This window comes from Triticum dicoccoides, chromosome 2A (assembly GCF_002162155.2).
Source record: "Triticum dicoccoides isolate Atlit2015 ecotype Zavitan chromosome 2A, WEW_v2.0, whole genome shotgun sequence".
Lineage (NCBI taxonomy): Eukaryota > Viridiplantae > Streptophyta > Magnoliopsida > Poales > Poaceae > Triticum > Triticum dicoccoides.
Genome location: NC_041382.1, coordinates 128,030,177 through 128,035,904, shown reverse-complemented (window position 1 = coordinate 128,035,904; position 5,728 = coordinate 128,030,177).

Sequence of the window (5,728 nt, the reverse complement as noted above, 5' to 3'; positions counted from 1 at the left end):
TCATAGTCAACACCTTGAACATGCTGAAAACCTTTTTGTGACAATTCTAGGCTTTGTAGATAGTAACACTACTATCAGCGTCCGTCTTCCTCTTGAAGATCCATTTAATCTCAATGGCTCGCCGATCATTGGGCAAGTCAATCAAAGTCCATACTTTGTTCTCATACATGGATCTCATCTCAAATTTCATGGCCTCAAGCCATTTCGCGGAATCTGGGCTCATCATCGCTTCCTCATAGTTCGTAGGCTCGTCATGGTCAAGTAACATGACCACTAGAACAGGATTACCGTACCACTCTAGTGCGGATATCACTCTGGTTTACCTACGAGGTTCAGTAGTAACTTGATCTGAAGTTACATGATCATCATCATTAGCTTCCTCACTAATTGGTGTAGTAGTCACAGGAACAGATTTCTGTGATGAACTAATTTCCAATGAGGGAGCAGCTACAGTTACCTCATCAAATTCTACTTTCCTCCCACTCACTTCTTTCGAGAGAAACTCCTTCTCTAGAAAGGATCCATTCTCAGCAACGAATATCTTGCCTTCGGATCTGTGATAGAAGGTGTACCCAACAATTTCTTTTGGGTATCCTATGAAGACGCACTTCTCCGATTTGGGTTTGAGCTTATCAGGTTGAAACTTTTTCAGATAAGCATTGCAACCTCAAACTTTAAGAAACGACAGCTTAGGTTTCTTGCCAAACCATAGTTCATACGGTGTCGTCTCAACGGATTTAGATGGTGCCCTATTTAACGTGAATGTAGCTGTCTCTAATGCATAACCCCAAAACGATAGTGGTAAATCAGTAAGAGACGTCATAGATTGCACCATATCTAATAAAGCACGGTTACGACGTTCGGACACACCATTACACTATGGTGTTCCAGATGGTGTGAGTAGTGAAACTATTTCACATTGTTTTAACCGAAGGCCAAACTCGTAACTCAAATATTTTACTTCTGCGATCATATCGTAGAAACTTTTATTTTGTTACAATGATTCTCCACTTCACTCTGAAATTCTTTGAACTTTTCAAATGTTTCAGACTTGTGTTTCATCAAGTAGATATACTCATATCTGCTCAAATCATCTATGAAGATCAGAAAATAATGATACCTGCCACGAGCTTAAATATTCATCGGACCACATACATCAGTATGCATGATTTCCAACAAATCTGTTGCTTGCTGCATTGTTCTGGAGAACAGAGTCTTAGTCATCTTGCCCATGAGACATGGTTCGCAAGCATCAACTGATTTATAATCAAGTGATTCCAAAAGTCCATCAGCATGGAGTTTCTTCATGCGCTTTACACCAATATGACCTAAATGGCAGTGCCACAAATAAGTTGCACTATCATTATTAACTTTGCATCTTTTGGCTTCAATATTATGAATATGTGTATCACTATGATCGAGATCCAATAAACCATTTTCATTGGGTGTGTAACCATATATGTAAACAGAACAACAATTTATTCTCTTACTTAAATGAATAATCGTATTGCAATAAATATGATCAAATCATATTCATGCTCAATGCAAACACCAAATAACACTTATTTAGGTTCAACACTAATCCTGCAAGTATAGGGAGTGTGCGATGATGATCATATCAATCTTGGAACCACTCCCAACACACATCGTCACTTCACCCTTAACTAGTCTCTGTTCATTCTGCAACTCCCGTTTCGAGTTACTACTCTTAGCAACTGAACCAATATCAAATACCGGGGGGTTGCTATGAACACTAGTAAAATACACATCAATAATCCATATATCAAATATACCTTTGTTCATTTTGCCATCCTTCTTATCTGCCAAATACTTGGGGCAGTTCCGCTTCCAGTGACCAGTCCCTTTGCAGTAGAAGCACTTACTCTCAGGCTTAGGACCAGACTTGGGCTTCTTCACTTGAGCAGCAACTTGCTTGCCGTTCTTCTTGAAGTTCCCCTTCTTCCCTTTGCCCTTTTCTTGAAACTAGTGGTCTCGTCTACCATCAACACTTGATATTTTTCTTGATCTCTACCTTCATCGATTTCAGCATTACGAAGAGCTTGGGAGTTATCCCTTGCATATTATAGTTCATCACGAAGTTCTACTAACTTGGTGATGGTGACTAGAGAATTCTGTCAATCACTATTTTATATAGAAGATTAACTCCCACTTGATTCAAGCGATTGTAGTACCCAGACAATCTGAGTACATGCTCACTTCTTGAGCTATTCTCCTCCATCTTTTAGCTATAGAACTTGTTGGAGACTTCATATCTCTCAACTCGAGTATTTACTTGAAATATTAACTTCAACTCCTGGAACATCTCATATGGTCCATGACGTTCAAAACGTCTTTGAAGTCCCGATTCTAAGCCGTTTAAGCATGGTGCACTAAACTATCAAGTAGTCATCATATTGAGCTAGCCAAACGTTCATAACGTCTGCATCTGCTCCTGCAATAGGTCTGTCACCTAGTGGTGCATTAAGGACATAATTCTTCTGTGCAGCAATGAGGATAATCCTCAGATCACGGATCCAATCCGCATCATTGCTACTAACATCTTTCATCTTAGTTTTCTCTAGGAACATATCAAAAATAAAACAGGGGAGCTAAACGCAAGCTATTGATCTACAACATAGATATGGTAATACTACCAGGACTAAGTTCATGATAAATTTAAGTTCAATTAATCATATTACTTAAGAACTCCCACTTAGAAAGACATCCCTCTAATCCTCTAAGTGATCACGTGATGCAAATCAACTAAACCATGTCCGATCATCATGTGAGATGGAGTAGTTTCAATGGTGAACATCACTATGTTGATCATATCTACTATATGATTCACGCTCGACCTTTCGGTCTCCGTGTTCCGAGGCCATATCTGTTGTATGCTAGGCTCGTCAAGTTTAACCTGAGTATTCCGCGTGTGCAACTGTTTTGCACCCATTGTATTTGAACGTAGAGCCTATCACACCCAATCATCACGTGGTGTCTCAGCATGAAGAACTTTCGCAACGGTGCATACTCAGGGAGAACACTTATACTTTGATAATTTAGTGAGGGATCATCTTATAATGCTACCGTCAATCAAAGCAAGATAAGATGCATAAAAGATAAACATCACATGCAATCAATATAAGTGATATGATATGGCCATCATCATCTTGTGCTTGTGATCTCCCTCTCCGAAGCACCGTCATGATCACCATCGTCACCGGCGCGACACCTTGATCTCCATCGTAGCATTGTTGTCGTCTCGCCAATCTTATGCTTCCACGACTATCGCTACCGCTTAGTGATAAAGTAAAGCATTACAGGGCGATTGTATTGCATACAATAAAGCGACAACCATATGGCTCCTGCCAGTTGCCGATAACTCGGTTACAAAACATGATCATCTCATACAATATAGCATCACATATTGACCATATCACATCACAACATGCCCTGCAAAAACAAGTTAGACGTCCTCTACTTTGTTGTTGCAAGTTTTACGTGGCTGCTACGGGCTTAGCAAGAACCGTTCTTACCTACGCATCAAAACCACAATGATAGTTTGTCAAGTTGGTGCTGTTTTAACCTTCGCAAGGACCGGGCGTAGCCACACTCGGTTCAACTAAAGTTGGAGAAACTGACACCCACCAGCCACCTATGTGCAAAGCACGTCGATAGAGCCAGTCTCGCGTAAGCGTACGTGTAATGTCGGTCCAGGCCGCTTCATCCAACAATACCGCTGAACCAAAGTATGACATGCTGGTAAGCAGTATGACTTATATCGCCCACAACTCACTTGTGTTCTACTCGTGCATATAACATCAACGCATAAAACCTGGCTCGGATGCCACTATTGGGAAACGTAGTAATTTCAAAATTTTCCTACACACACGCAAGATCATGGTGATGCATAGCAACGAGAGGGGAGAGTGTTGTCCCCGTACCCTCGTAGACCGTAAGCGGAAGCGTTAGCACAACACGGTTGATGTAGTCGTACGTCTTCACGATCCGACCGATCAAGTACCGAATGTACGGCACCTCCGAGTTCAGCACACGTTCAGCCCGATGATGTCCCTCGAACTCCGATCCAGCCGAGTGTTGAGGGAGGGTTTCGTCAGCACAACGGCGTAGTGACGATGTTGATGTTCTACCGACGCAGGGCTTCGCCTAAGCACCGCTACAGTATTATCGAGGTGGACTATGATGGAGGGGGGCACCGCACACGGCTAAGAGACGATCAACTTGATCAACTTGTGTGTCTAGAGGTGCCCCCCTGCCCCTGTATATAAAGGAGCAAGGGGGGAGGCGGCCGGCCTAGGAGGAGGGCGCGCCAAGGGGGGAGTCCTACTCCTACTGGGAGTAGGACTCCTCCTTTCCTTGTTGGAGTAGGAGAGAAGGAAAGAGGAGGAGAGGGAGAAGGAAAAGGGGGCTGCACCCCTTGTCCAATTCGGACCAGAGGGGGGGGGCGCAGGTCTCCTTCCTTTTGGCCTATCTCCTCTATTCCCGTATGGCCCAATAAGGCCCATATACTCCCCGGCGAATTCCCGTAACTCTCAGGTACTCCGAAAAATACCCGAATCACTCGGAACCTTTCCGAAGTCGGAATCTTTACGTCTCGACCATTTCGAGACTCCTCTCCATGTCCCCGATCTCATTCGGGACTCTGAACTCCTTCGGTACATCAAAACATATAAACTCATAATATAACTGTCATCGTAGCGTTAAGCGTGCGGACCCTACGGGTTCGAGAACTATGTAGACATGACTGAGACACGTCTCCGGTCAATAACCAATAGAGGAACCTGGATGCTGATATTGGCTCCTACATATTCTACGAAGATCTTTATCGGTCAGACCGCATAACAACATACGTTGTTCCCTTTGTCATCGGTATGTTACTTGCCCGAGATTCGATCGTCGGTATCTCAATACCTAGTTCAATCTCGCTACCGGCAAGTCTCTTTACTCGTTCCGTAATACATCGTCCCGCAATTAACTTATTAGTTGCAATGCTTGCAAGGCTTAAGTGATGTGCATTACCGAGAGGGCCAAGAGATACCTCTCCGACAATCGGAGTGACAAATCCTAATCTCGAAATACGTCAACCCAACAAGTACCTTTGGAGACACCTGTAGAGCACCTTTATAATCACCCAGTTACGTTGTGACGTTTGGTAGCACACAAAGTGTTCCTCCGGTAAACGGGAGTTGCATAATGTCATAGTCATAGGAACATGTATAAGTCATGAAGAAAGCAATAGCGACAAACTAAACGATCAAGTGCTAAGCTAACGGAATGGGTCAAGTCAATCATATCATTCTCCTAATGATGTGATCCCGTTAATCAAATGACAACTCATGTCTATGGTTAGGAAACATAACCATCTTTGATCAACGAGCTAGTCAAGTAGAGGCATACTAGTGACATACTGTTTGTCTATGTATTCACACATGTATTATGTTTCCGGTTAATACAATTCTAGCATGAATAATAAACATTTATCATGATATAAGGAAATAAATAATAACCTTATTATTGCCTCTAGGGCATATTTCCTTTAGATCTCATAGGAGGAGGAGGAAGAAGACGCCTCTGATTGAAGCATTTGTTGGCATAGTGACCCTTCTGCTGACACTTGTTGCACGTGACCTCCGAGAGCGGACGGTGATACGGAGCACTTGATCTTGGAGCTTGAGACGAAGTATTGTTCCGAAAGCCAGGGTTGGGGGGG